The sequence below is a fragment of the Anopheles funestus genome (genome assembly GCF_943734845.2).
Source record: "Anopheles funestus chromosome X unlocalized genomic scaffold, idAnoFuneDA-416_04 X_unloc_16, whole genome shotgun sequence".
Taxonomy (NCBI): Eukaryota; Metazoa; Arthropoda; class Insecta; order Diptera; family Culicidae; genus Anopheles; species Anopheles funestus.
Genome location: NW_026045105.1, coordinates 1,851 through 16,101, shown reverse-complemented (window position 1 = coordinate 16,101; position 14,251 = coordinate 1,851). Strand labels below are relative to the sequence as shown.

Sequence of the window (14,251 nt, the reverse complement as noted above, 5' to 3'; positions counted from 1 at the left end):
TTTGACCGAAATCATCATCTTTGGTTGCAAACTTTCAGTTTCTAACAACTTTGACCAAAAACATCTACTTTGACCGTGTAATATTCTAAGTTTTTATATTTTTCACCACTTAGCGGACTTCGGCTTTACACTGCAATTTACTTTACTTACACTGTAAAGTTTCTTTCTTGATCGTTGGAGTCATCGAGGCCTTACCTTGGGTAGGGGGACTCTCGATGCTCTTGAAATAATAACACGAAGAATTTGTTTTGGAATCTCAGTTGAGCAACTGATCATTGATAACTGTCGACTTGCGATCGATCTCTGGAGACTGACCGCGTTCTAACAATTTTGGTTTATTTTATACTCTGAGTTGTGTAGGTGTACATGGTTTTTACATAAGGGCTTATGTATCGAATGTTTCTATTTCTGTGTTTCTATTTGCTTGTAATAATTCCTAATGCATTTCTGTAATTTTCGGTTGATGCGCATTAGCCTATAAATCATGCCTCGAGTTGGTCTTTGCGAAGGCGGGTAAGAAATGGAAACTTAGGTAACCTTTTCAAGTGCATTTCATAGCGTGAGAAAGTATTGCATATGCAACGTAATGAATGGCCTTCGACTATGTCAACTTTCGGGTACTTGAAAGGGATAAAAAGGATGTGTTTAGAAAAGTCGTAAAAAACCCTGGCCATGTGTTTTATGTTAATGTGTCAGAATGAGAATAGGAGAAAATAGGAAAGGACCAACGCGATTTTGTTAACCGATTCTATACTTTGAATTTTAATGTGTTATTTGAGATTTCCCATATGTAGATTTTTAATGTTTAGCAGATATGCTACACCTTCCCCGTTTAGGAGAATAATATTATGAATGAGTGTGTGTAGCGAATGATTAATATTATTCTTGAGAAAAGAAAAAAAATACTGTTTAGCATTTATGCTACACCTCCTTTCTTTTTGAATAATGTTAGATAAGAAATCGTAACATTATTCATTTAAATGGTTTTACTCTGTTTTTGTGAACTGTAGTTATTTTGTTTGTTGCGTTATGTTGTATAACACAGTTTGGTTCCTGAATTTCTATTACTGTTAATGGTCCTATATAAAGTGGATCTAACTTTTTCCTGTTTTCGTTTGTTAAGAATATTTGATCACCTATTTGTATATTAATTGGATTGGTATTTTAATTTAATATTGTTGACGTTTTATTTTTGAATTAATTAAATTTTGTTTCGCAATGTTATTTGATTTTTGTATTTTGAATTTCATTTCATTATAATATTGTTCAATGTTGTAAACTGGATCTGGTTTAGCCTTGTATAAGTCTTGTGGTAAAGTTGCTTTTCTTCCAAATACTAATTCATATGGTGTGAAGTTTGTGTCTGTATGCTCTGTCGTATTATACACAAATTCGTAGAATTTTGTCCACTCGTCCCAGTCATTGTGGTGTTCGTTTGTATAGCTTCGTAAGTATTCATTTAAGCTTCTATGGTTTCGTTCTAATGATCCTATAGTTTGTGGGTGGTAAGCTGTACTAAATGTTTGTTTTGTTTTTAAAATTTCTGCTATTTTATGTAATATTTCATTATTGTATTCTAGTCCTTGATCAGATTTTAGTTCAATGAATGTTCCTAATGTTAATATAAAGTTTTCTATTAATGCTCTTGCTATTGTGTTAGCTTCTTTATTGTATATTGGTATTATTACTACATATTTTGTTAAATCGCATTGAATTGTTATTGCGTATCTATTATTTTTGTTAGTTTTTGGGAGTGGTCCTACAGTGTCAATTGATATTATGTCGAAAGGTTTTGCAGGAGTTGTCGTCACAACTGTTTCTTCTTTTGTGTGTCTTGTTGTTTTGTTTGTTATGCATGCTTTACATTTTGTTATAAATTTGCGGATATCCGTCTTCATGTGTTTCCAGTTATATTTTTCCTTTAACTTGCCATATAATCTATATTGGCCTATGTGTCCTCCCGAAGGGGTCACATGATAATCTGTGATTATCTTTAGTTGCTCATCCTGCGATTCTATCCACCTGGGTGGAGTATATACGACAATTTCACTATCGGATATAGCTTTATTTGCTATTTCTTTGATTGTCTGCAGGGAATAATACTTGAATATGCTATCATTTGTTGATAGAGCTAGCTTGTTTCTGTTATATTTCTTTGCGATTAGGCATACTTGATGCAGCGCAAACTCTAGTGTTTGGCTTGACTTCGCATGTTTATTTAATGGAATATTTGTCATTCCTAGCGCTTTATTATAATTGTGGTTATATACCACGAGCTCAATAGTTTTGTTTGTTACGGCCGATTTTATTTTAAGAAGTTTTTTCACTTCTGAAGCTCTATTTGCTTCCCAGACTGTGGGGTGATCAATCCCAGTCTGTTTTTCTTGTCTCTTTTGCAATACTTGGTTTCTTGTCATTGCTCTTGTATTTACCATAAGTATTGTTTCCGTTTTTAGTTTTGGTACTGATGCTTTTAGTTTGTCTGAGCTAATCACTATTCGTGGCAATGCATCAGCGGTTACATTTGCTTTTCCAGCTAGGAATTCAATGTCAAAATCGAATTCTTCCAAATCTAGTCTCATCCTTGTGAGTTTAGAAGTTGGGTTTTTCATACCAAACAGATAGACTAAAGGTCTATGATCCGTTCGTACTAAGAATTTTCTGCCATATACATAAGGTTTGAAATAGTCGATAGCCCAATGTATTGCTGTTAATTCTTTTTCGATTATTGGCTTGTTCTTTTCACCTGGAGTGAAACTTTTGCTGGCAAATGCTATTGGGTGGTCATTACCATCTGTTATTTGTGATAATACTGCTCCACAAGCCATATCTGAAGCATCTGTGGTTATTATAAATTGTTTTGTAAAATCCGGAAATTTTAATATGGTTGGTGATAGCAGATTTTGTTTTAACGTTTCGAATGCATTCTGACATTCTTTTGTCCATTCGAATTTTACATTCTTTTTAATTAAATTATTCAACGGTTTTGCTATTTTAGCAAAATCTTTTATGAATTTTCTATAATAATTGCAAAATGCCACAAACCGTCAAGATTCGTCTGCATTTGTTGGTATTGGGAATTTCTTTATTGATTCATATTTTGAATCATCCGGATAAATTCCTTTATCAGTAATTTTATGCCCTAAATATGTTACTTCTGTTTTGAAAAAATGACATTTTTCCGGGTTTAGTTTAAGATTATATTTTCTTAACCTATTAAAGACTTTTTCCATGTTACTGATATGATGCTGTGCACTGCATCCAGTAACAATTATATCGTCTATATATACAAATGCTAGTTCAGGTGTTAAACCTGCCATAGCAATAGCCATCATTCTTTGAAAGCTATTGGGACTAATATTTAGTCCAAAAGGCATCCGTTTATATTGATAATGCCCTGTAGAAGTAGAAAATGCAGTATATTTCCTTGAATTTTGTTCAAGCGGGATTTGATGAAAACCTGCCATTAAATCCAATGTACTGAAATATTTTGCTCTCCCTAATTGGTCTAGAATTGTATCAATTCTTGGTAATGGGAATTTGTCGGGTAGTATTTTCTTGTTTAGTTGTCTAAAGTCAACTACTAATCTCCATTTCTTTGTGCTATCTGTTGATTTTTTCGGTACCAATAATATTGGTGAATTATAGGATGACACTGATGGTTCAATTATATCATTTTCAATCATTTTCTCTACTTGGTTTTTAATTTCTTCAGCTTGTGAGTGAATTTGTTTGTAATTGGGTATGTAAGTAGGTATGTTATCTTTTAATTCTATATTTTGTGTATAAAAATTATTTGTTGTAACATGATCGTTTTCTAAACAAAATAAATCATTATATTCTGCAATAATTTGTTTCAATTTTTCCTGATCTGAAAGAGTGCCGTTTTCGATATTAATTTTGCTTAAGAGATTGTCAATTCTTTGTTTGTTTTCGTTTTGTTTTTTATTGTGTTTTAGTACCTCATAGTCTCTTAATAATTCAATTTTTGGATAAAAATCATTATGTTTTATGATTTCTGTTGTTTCATTTGTGTTGATAAATTTTAATACTTGATTGTTTTTGTTTAATATGGTGTTACCACAAAATACTCCTGGTTTGATTTCTTGAGCTAAAACAATTGAATCTTCTGTGATTTCACATAGTTTTACTTTTCGTATTACCTCGCTTCGTGCGGGTAAGATGATTCCATCTATATCTCCATCTTCCAACGGATGATATACTTCTATGCCATTGTGAACTAGGTAAAGTGATTCCATTCGGTATAATATATCGCAATTATAAGTTTTGAAGAAATCTCTTCCTAATATTCCATCTACATGTAAATCTATTTCGTTTGAGACTAAGTGAAATTTATGGTTAATAGTGGTGTTGTTGAAGTAAATTTGAGAATATGTTGAACCTAGTGTACTAATTGGATTGTTAGCAATTCCTCTTAATGTAATTAAATTGTTAGTATTGATGTTAGTATTTTGTTTTACTTTACATGCTTTAATTAAAGATACAGAAGCGCCTGTATCAACTAATAATGTGCAATATTCATTGTCTGTGATTTGTAATTTAATTTTTACATAGTCTGCACCTGAAAGGTTTATTCTGTAAATGTGTCGTTTTGAGTTGTTGTTTGGTCTAAACAATTGCTTTCTTGATCATTTGTTGTTATAGCTAGACGAACATTTCTGTTGCCAATAGCTCTCCATGTTGGGTTTCTATTTACCATTCTAGGTCTTTCATTTCTGTAAGAGTTGTTTTGTTGGGTATAATTGTTGTTATATCTTTGAGGATATTCTCGTAAATTTCTGTTTTGATATCCTTGATTATTATTGCATTGTCCAGTGGGTCTAAAGGGTGGGTTTCTAGGTGGGTTATGTGTTTAATAATTGTAGTTGCGGTTGTAATTTGGTTTTTGGTAATTGTTTTTGTAATTGTTGTTATTATGTCTGTGTATTGTTAAGATTTGAGTGTCGGTCGTGTTATCATTTTCGACAACTTTTTGAGTGGCTTCCGCTATATTATTGAATTTGCCAGCTTTTAATAGTGTTTTCGTTTCTCTGTTGTTGACCTTTTCTATGATTGTGTCTATTCCTAGTTTTACAATCATGTCATTTGCTACTTTTTCTGGTATCTGTTGTTCCAAGTATATTACTTTTAGTTTTGCCGTTAAGAGTTCTACTTCTTGGCACAGTGATTTAGTATTTTTCGCTTTTATAGCCTTGAGTTCTGATGTAATTTTGTTAGCATCAACTCTTTCCTGGCATCTGCCTTTTATATTGTCAATTAGATCTTTAACGTATGTTATGTTATTTGGTAGTCCAGCCCTAGCTTTACCTGTTAGTTTTGATTTTAAGAATTTTACTAACATTTGCTCCTGATCTGGTGTGGTTATTTCTTTTAATATTTGGACTGAATCTTCAAAGGCGTTATAATGTTCAGCCGAACCATCGTATATGGATACTAAACAATTTGCCGTTTTAAAATCGAATACAGCCATTTTTGCTATTTCTTGAATTCTATGGTGTTTTGTTGATGTTTTTGTTTCTTCTAACTTGAGCTTTTTATTATTTTCAAGATGAGTGTTAATTGCTTGCGTTATAATTTTATAACTTGAATTGTAATTGGTTTCTATTTCACTTATATGTTCTTCTGAGAAACTTGTAGTTTGAGCTTTAATAATTTGATCTAACTTTTCTCGTATTTTTAGGAGATCTCTCTGATAATGTTCTAGTGCATGATCTCTAATCGGTTTGTTTATATTAACTATATTTAATATTTGTTTTAGTTTTCCTAACTCAAATGAAATTTGTACTTTTGGGTCCATCTCATACTTAAAATAAATTTAACCTGCATTCTGCGACGCTGGTACTTGTAGTTTCTTCAGGTTGGGAACTCCTGTTCCTTTGGATCCCGCCGGTCAAAGATATGAACCGTGGTCTCGCCTTCCTTCTTTTTTTTTTCACTTATTGTTCTTTTTTTTTTTTTTTTTTTTTTTACTTGTTCATTATTTATTTAGCTTTTTCACTTTTTCACTTGTTGTTTTTTTTTTTAATATGGTTTTTTTTTTCTGCTTTTATTTTCACTTGCACTTTCATCTATTTTAGATGATAAAACTGTTATCATGTCTTATAGTTTTTTGTTTTTTTTTTTTTACTCTTCCACTTCACCTTTAAACCATTTGAGGTTTTTGATGTATTCACTTTCACTGTTTAGGAAATCCATCCATCGCACCAAAACTTGACGTAGACCACTGATCATTCTCGCATTGTTTATGTTCGCGTTTTTAAATGTTATGGCTTCGTGCACAAGCTCGTGAATTCTTTCTTCATAAATTGCTGCCACTATAGGGTTCGGAAACTCAACTAAGAACTGAAGTAATTCGTCTATTAAATGCAAAGTTGTATTTTGCACTGCCATTGTTCTTTTTTTTTTTCTTTAATTATTTTTAGAGTACTCTGTACAACTCATATGCTACTTCACATAGCCGACCATACGTGTTTTTTTTATCGTTATATATTTGATAATCTACTAGGATTTGCTCAAATATTGGCATTTGAGTTTCGTAACGAGATAATGAGGTAGTTTCAAAATACCCAATTATGTCCGCTGACAATTCTAATATATCCTCATGTAATGGGATAAAGGGACCAGTATATTCTTCTGGTTCTGAATTGTCATAATCTTCTATTTCATTAGATTCATTTTCATTAATTATTGCCATCTTAAATTGATCACATCACTATCAATGAATTTTAACACAACACTCACTTTAGTTGTTTTAGAAGATTGCCGATTGAAGTCACGGTCGCCATGTAATATTCTAAGTTTTTATATTTTTCACCACTTAGCGGACTTCGGCTTTACACTGCAATTTACTTTACTTACACTGTAAAGTTTCTTTCTTGATCGTTGGAGTCATCGAGGCCTTACCTTGGGTAGGGGGACTCTCGATGCTCTTGAAATAATAACACGAAGAATTTGGTTTGGAATCTCAGTTGAGCAACTGATCATTGATAACTGTCGACTTGCGATCGATCTCTGGAGACTGACCGCGTTCTAACAATTTTGGTTTATTTTATACTCTGAGTTGTGTAGGTGTACATGGTTTTTACATAAGGGCTTATGTATCGAATGTTTCTATTTCTGTGTTTCTATTTGCTTGTAATAATTCCTAATGCATTTCTGTAATTTTCGGTTGATGCGCATTAGCCTATAAATCATGCCTCGAGTTGGTCTTTGCGAAGGCGGGTAAGAAATGGAAACTTAGGTAACCTTTTCAAGTGCATTTCATAGCGTGAGAAAGTATTGCATATGCAACGTAATGAATGGCCTTCGACTATGTCAACTTTCGGGTACTTGAAAGGGATAAAAAGGATGTGTTTAGAAAAGTCGTAAAAAACCCTGGCCATGTGTTTTATGTTAATGTGTCAGAATGAGAATAGGAGAAAATAGGAAAGGACCAACGCGATTTTGTTAACCGATTCTATACTTTGAATTTTAATGTGTTATTTGAGATTTCCCATATGTAGATTTTTAATGTTTAGCAGATATGCTACAACCGAAATCATCATCTTTGGATGCAAACTTCAAGTTTCCACCAACTTTGACCAAAAACATCTACTTTGACCGAAAACATCAACTTTGGTCGCAAACCTCGAGTTTCCACCAACTTTGACCAAAAACATCTACTTTGACCGAAATCATCATCTTTGGTTGCAAACTTCAAGTTTCCACCAACTTTGACCAAAAACATCCACTTTGACCGAAAGCATCAACTTCGGTCGCAAACGTCGAGTTTCCACCAACTTTGACCAAAAACATCTACTTTGACCGAAAACATCAACTTTGGTCGCAAACCTCGAGTTTCCACCAACTTTGACCAAAAACATCTACTTTGACCGAAATCATCATCTTTGGTTGCAAACTTCCAGTTTCCACCAACTTTGACCAAAAACATCTAATTTGACCGAAATCATCATCTTTGGTTGCAAACTTTCAGTTTCTAACAACTTTGACCAAAAACATCTACTTTGACCGAAATCATCATCTTTGGTTGCAAACTTCAAGTTTCCACCAACTTTGACCAAAAACATCAACTTTGACCAAAAACATCATCTTTGGTCGCAAACTTCAAGTTTCCACCAACTTTGACCAAAAACATCAACTTTGACCGAAATCATCATCTTTGGTTGCAAACCTCGAGTTTCCACCAACTTTGACCGAAAACATCTACTTTGACCGAAAACATCATCTTTGGTTGCAAACTTCCAGTTTCCACCAACTTTGACCAAAAACATCTACTTTGACCGAAATCATCATCTTTGGTCGCAAACCTCGAGTTTCCACCAACTTTGACCAAAAACATCTACTTTGACCGAAAACATCATCTTTGGTTGCAAACTTCCAGTTTCCACCAACTTTGACCAAAAACATATACTTTGACCGAAATCATCATCTTTGGTTGCAAACTTCCAGTTTCCACCAACTTTGACCAAAAACATCTACTTTGACCGAAATAATCATCTTTGATTGCAAACTTCCAGTTTCCACCAACTTTGACCAAAAACATCTACTTTGACCGAAAACATCAACTTTGGTCGCAAACCTCGAGTTTCCACCAACTTTGACCAAAAACATCAACTTTGACCGAAATCATCATCTTTGGTCGCAAACTTCCAGTTTCCACCAACTTTGACCAAAAACATCAACTTTGACCGAAAACATGATCTTTGGTCGCAAACTTCCAGTTTCCACCAACTTTGACCAAAAACATCAACTTTGACCGAAATCATCATCTTTGGTTGCACACTTCCAGTTTCCACCAACTTTGACCGAAAACATCAACTTTGGTCGCAAACCTCGAGTTTCCACCAACTTTGACCAAAAACATCTACTTTGACCGAAATCATCATCTTTGGTCGCAAACCTCGAGTTTCCACCAACTTTGACCAAAAACATCTACTTTGACCGAAAACATCATCTTTGGTTGCAAACTTCCAGTTTCCACCAACTTTGACCAAAAACATATACTTTGACCGAAATCATCATCTTTGGTTGCAAACTTCCAGTTTCCACCAACTTTGACCAAAAACATCTACTTTGACCGAAATAATCATCTTTGATTGCAAACTTCCAGTTTCCACCAACTTTGACCAAAAACATCTACTTTGACCGAAATAATCATCTTTGGTTGCAAACTTCCAGTTTCCACCAACTTTGACCAAAAACATCTACTTTGACCGAAATTATCATCTTTGGTTGCAAACTTCCAGTTTCCACCAACTTTGACCAAAAACATCAACTTTGACCGAAATCATCATCTTTGGTCGCAAACTTCCAGTTTCCACCAACTTTGACCAAAAACATCAACTTTGACCGAAATCATCATCTTTGGTTGCACACTTCCAGTTTCCACCAACTTTGACCGAAAACATCAACTTTGGTCGCAAACCTCGAGTTTCCACCAACTTTGACCAAAAACATCAACTTTGACCGAAAACATCATCTTTGGTTGCACACTTCCAGTTTCCACCAACTTTGACCAAAAACATCTACTTTGACCGAAATCATCATCTTTGGTCGCAAACTTCAAGTTTCCACCAACTTTGACCAAAAACATCAACTTTGACCGAAATCATCATCTTTGGTTGCACACTTCCAGTTTCCACCAACTTTGACCGAAAACATCAACTTTGGTCGCAAACCTCGAGTTTCCACCAACTTTGACCAAAAACATCAACTTTGACCGAAAACATCATCTTTGGTTGCAAACTTCCAGTTTCCACCAACTTTGACCAAAAACATCTACTTTGACCGAAATCATCATCTTTGGTCGCAAACCTCGAGTTTCCACCAATTTTGACCAAAAACATCTACTTTGAACGAAATCATCATCTTTGGTTGTAAACTTCCAATTTCCACCAACTTTGACCAAAAACATCTACTTTGAAAGAAATCATCAACTTTTTTCGCAAACTTCAAGTTTCCACCAACTTTGACCAAAAACATCAACTTTGACCGAAATCATCATCTTTGGTTGCACACTTCCAGTTTCCACCAACTTTGACCAAAAACATCAACTTTGGTCGCAAACCTCGAGTTTCCACCAACTTTGACCAAAAACATCAACTTTGACCGAAATCATCATCTTTGGTTGCAAACTTCCAGTTTCCACCAACTTTGACCAAAAACATCTACTTTGACCGAAATCATCAACTTTTTTCGCAAACTTCAAGTTTCCACCAACGTTGACCAAAAACATCAACTTTGACCGAAATCATCATCTTTGGTTGCAAACTTCCAGTTTCCACCAACTTTGACCAAAAACATCTACTTTGACCGAAATCATCATCTTTGGTCGCAAACCTCGAGTTTCCACCAACTTTGACCAAAAACATCTACTTTGACCGAAATCATCATCTTTGGTTGCAAACTTCCAGTTTCCACCAACTTTGACCAAAAACATCTACTTTGACCGAAATCATCAACTTTTTTCGCAAACTTCCAGTTTCCACCAACTTTGACCAAAAACATCAACTTTGACCGAAATCATCATCTTTGGTTGCAAACTTCAAGTTTCCACCAACTTTGACCAAAAACATCTACTTTGACCGAAATCATCAACTTTTTTCGCAAACTTCAAGTTTCCACCAACGTTGACCAAAAACATCAACTTTGACCGTGATCATCATCTTTGGTTGCAAACTTCCAGTTTCCACCAACTTTGACCAAAAACATCTACTTTGACCGAAATCATCATCTTTGGTCGCAAACCTCGAGTTTCCACCAACTTTGACCAAAAACATCAACTTTGACCGAAATCATCATCTTTGGTTGCAAACTTCCAGTTTCCACCAACTTTGACCAAAAAACATCTACTTTGACCGAAATCATCATCTTTGGTTGCAAACTTCCAGTTTCCACCAACTTTGACCAAAAACATCTACTTTGACCGAAATCATCATCTTTGGTTGCAAACTTCAAGTTTCCACCAACTTTGACCAAAAACATCTACTTTGACCGAAAACATCATCTTTTTTTCGCAAACTTCAAGTTTCCACCAACTTTGACCAAAAACATCAACTTTGACCGAAATCATCATCTTTGGTTGCAAACTTCCAGTTTCCACCAACTTTGACCAAAAACATCTACTTTGACCGAAACCATCATCTTTGGTCGCAAACTTCCAGTTTCCTCCAACTTTGACCAAAAACATCTACTTTGACCGAAATCATCATCTTTGGTAGCAAACTTCAAGTTTCCACCAACTTTGAGCAAAAACATCAACTTTGACCGAAATCATCATCTTTGGTTGCACACTTCCAGTTTCCACCAACTTTGACCGAAATCATCAACTTTGGTCGCAAACCTCGAGTTTCTACCAACTTTGACCAAAAACATCAACTTTGACCGAAAACATCAACTTTGGTCGCAAACTTCAAGTTTCCATCAACTTTGACCAAAAACATCTACTTTGACCGAAATCATCATCTTTGGTCGCAAACTTCAAGTTTCCACCAACTTTGACCAAAAACATCAACTTTGACCGAAATCATCATCTTTGGTTGCACACTTCCAGTTTCCACCAACTTTGACCGAAAACATCAACTTTGGTCGCAAACCTCGAGTTTCCACCAACTTTGACCAAAAACATCAACTTTGACCGAAATCATCATCTTTGGTTGCAAACTTCCAGTTTCCACCAACTTTGACCAAAAACATCAACTTTGACCGAAATCATCATCTTTGGTTGCAAACTTCCAGTTTCCACCAACTTTGAAAAAAAAACATCTACTTTGACCGAAATCATCATCTTTGGTTGCAAACTTCAAGTTTCCACCAACTTTGACCAAAAACATCTACTTTGACCGAAAACATCATCTTTTTTTCGCAAACTTCAAGTTTCCACCAACTTTGACCAAAAACATCAACTTTGACCGAAATCATCATCTTTGGTTGCAAACTTCCAGTTTCCACCAACTTTGACCAAAAACATCTACTTTGACCGAAATCATCATCTTTGGTCGCAAACTTCCAGTTTCCTCCAACTTTGACCAAAAACATCTACTTTGACCGAAATCATCATCTTTGGTTGCAAACTTCCAGTTTCCACCAACTTTGACCAAAAACATCTACTTTGACCGAAATCATCATCTTTGGTCGCAAACTTCCAGTTTCCTCCAACTTTGACCAAAAACATCTACTTTGACCGAAATCATCATCTTTGGTTGCAAACTTCCAGTTTCCACCAACTTTGACCAAAAACATCTACTTTGACCGAAAACATCATCTTTGGTTGCAAACTTCCAGTTTCCACCAACTTTGACCAAAAACATCTACTTTGACCGAAATCATCATCTTTGGTTGCAAACTTCCAGTTTCCACCAACTTTGACCAAAAACATCAACTTTGACCGAAATCATCATCTTTGGTTGCAAACCTCGAGTTTCCACCAACTTTGACCAAAAACATCTACTTTGACCGAAATCATCATCTTTGGTTGCAAACTTCCAGTTTCCACCAACTTTGACCAAAAACATCTACTTTGACCGAAATCATCATCTTTGGTTCCAAACTTCCAGTTTCCACCAACTTTGACCAAAAACATCAACTTTGACCGAAATCATCATCTTTGGTTGCAAACTTCAAGTTTCCACCAACTTTAACCAAAAACATCTACTTTGACCGAAAACATCAAGTTTGGTCGCAAACTTCAAGTTTCCACCAACTTTGACCAAAAATATCAACTTTGACCGAAAACATCATCTTTTTTTCGCAAACTTCAAGTTTCCACCAACTTTGACCAAAAACATCTACTTTGACCGAAATCATCATCTTTGGTTGCAAACTTCCAGTTTCCACCAACTTTGACCAAAACCATCTACTTTGACCGAAATCATCATCTTTGGTTGCAAACTTCAAGTTTCCACCAACTTTGACCAAAAACATCTACTTTGACCGAAAACATCAACTTTGGTCGCGAACTTCAAGTTTCCACCAACATTGACCAAAAACATCAACTTTGACCGAAATCATCATCTTTGGTTGCAAACTTCCAGTTTCCACCAACTTTGACCAAAAACATCAACTTTGACCGAAAAACATCATCTTTGGTCGCAAACTTCCAGTTTCCACCAACTTTGACCAAAAACATCAACTTTGACCGAAAACATCATCTTTTTTTCGCAAACTTCAAGTTTCCACCAACTTTGACCAAAAACATCTACTTTGACCGAAATCATCATCTTTGGTTGCAAACTTCCAGTTTCCACCAACTTTGATCGAAAACATCAACTTTGACCGAAAACATCAACTTTGGTCGCAAATCTCGAGTTCCACCAACTTTGACCAAAAACATCTACTTTGACCGAAATCATCATCTTTGGTTGCAAACTTCCAGTTTCCACCAACTTTGACCAAAAACATCTACTTTGACCGAAATCATCATCTTTGGTTGCAAACTTCCAGTTTCCACCAACTTTGACCAAAAACATCAACTTTGACCGAAAACATCATCTTTGGTTGCAAACTTCCAGTTTCCACCAACATTGACCAAAAACATCTACTTTGACCAAAATCATCATCTTTGGTTGCAAACTTCCAGTTTCCACCAACTTTGACCAAAAACATCTACTTTCACCGAAATCATCATCTTTGGTTGCAAACCTAAAGTTTCCACCAACTTTGACCAAAAACATCAACTTTGACCGAAAACATCATCTTTGGTTGCAAACTTCCAGTTTCCACCAACTTTGACCAAAAACATCTACTTTGACCAAAATCATCATCTTTGGTTGCAAACTTCCAGTTTCCACCAACTTTGACCAAAAACATCAACTTTGACCGAAATCATCATCTTTGGTTGCAAACTTCCAGTTTCCACCAACTTTGACCAAAAACATCTACTTTGACCGAAATCATCATCTTTGGTTGTAAACTTCCATTTTTCACCAACTTTGACCAAAAACATCTACTATGACCGAAAACATCATCTTTGGTTGCAAACTTCCAGTTTCCACCAACTTTGACCAAAAACATCAACTTTGACCGAAATCATCATCTTTGGTTGCAAACTTCAAGTTTCCACCAACTTTAACCAAAAACATCTACTTTGACCGAAAACATCAAGTTTGGTCGCAAACTTCAAGTTTCCACCAACTTTGACCAAAAACATCAACTTTGACCGAAATCATCATCTTTGGTTGCAAACTTCCAGTTTCCACCAACTTTGACCAAAAACATCTACTTTGACCGAAAT

The 14,251-nt window shown here is 35.1% G+C and overlaps 1 long non-coding RNA gene across 1 annotated transcript; it reads right to left on the bottom strand.

Moving 5' to 3' along the window:
• Positions 1 to 7,573: 7,573 nt before the first annotated feature.
• Positions 7,574 to 12,629, bottom strand: LOC125772970 (uncharacterized). The gene is made up of 6 exons (XR_007419792.1): positions 11,752 to 12,629; positions 10,052 to 10,767; positions 8,853 to 9,545; positions 8,260 to 8,599; positions 8,056 to 8,191; positions 7,574 to 7,647 (listed from the first exon to the last, which is right to left on the bottom strand). It is a non-coding gene; the product is annotated as an uncharacterized LOC125772970 (long non-coding RNA).
• Positions 12,630 to 14,251: the final 1,622 nt, after the last annotated feature.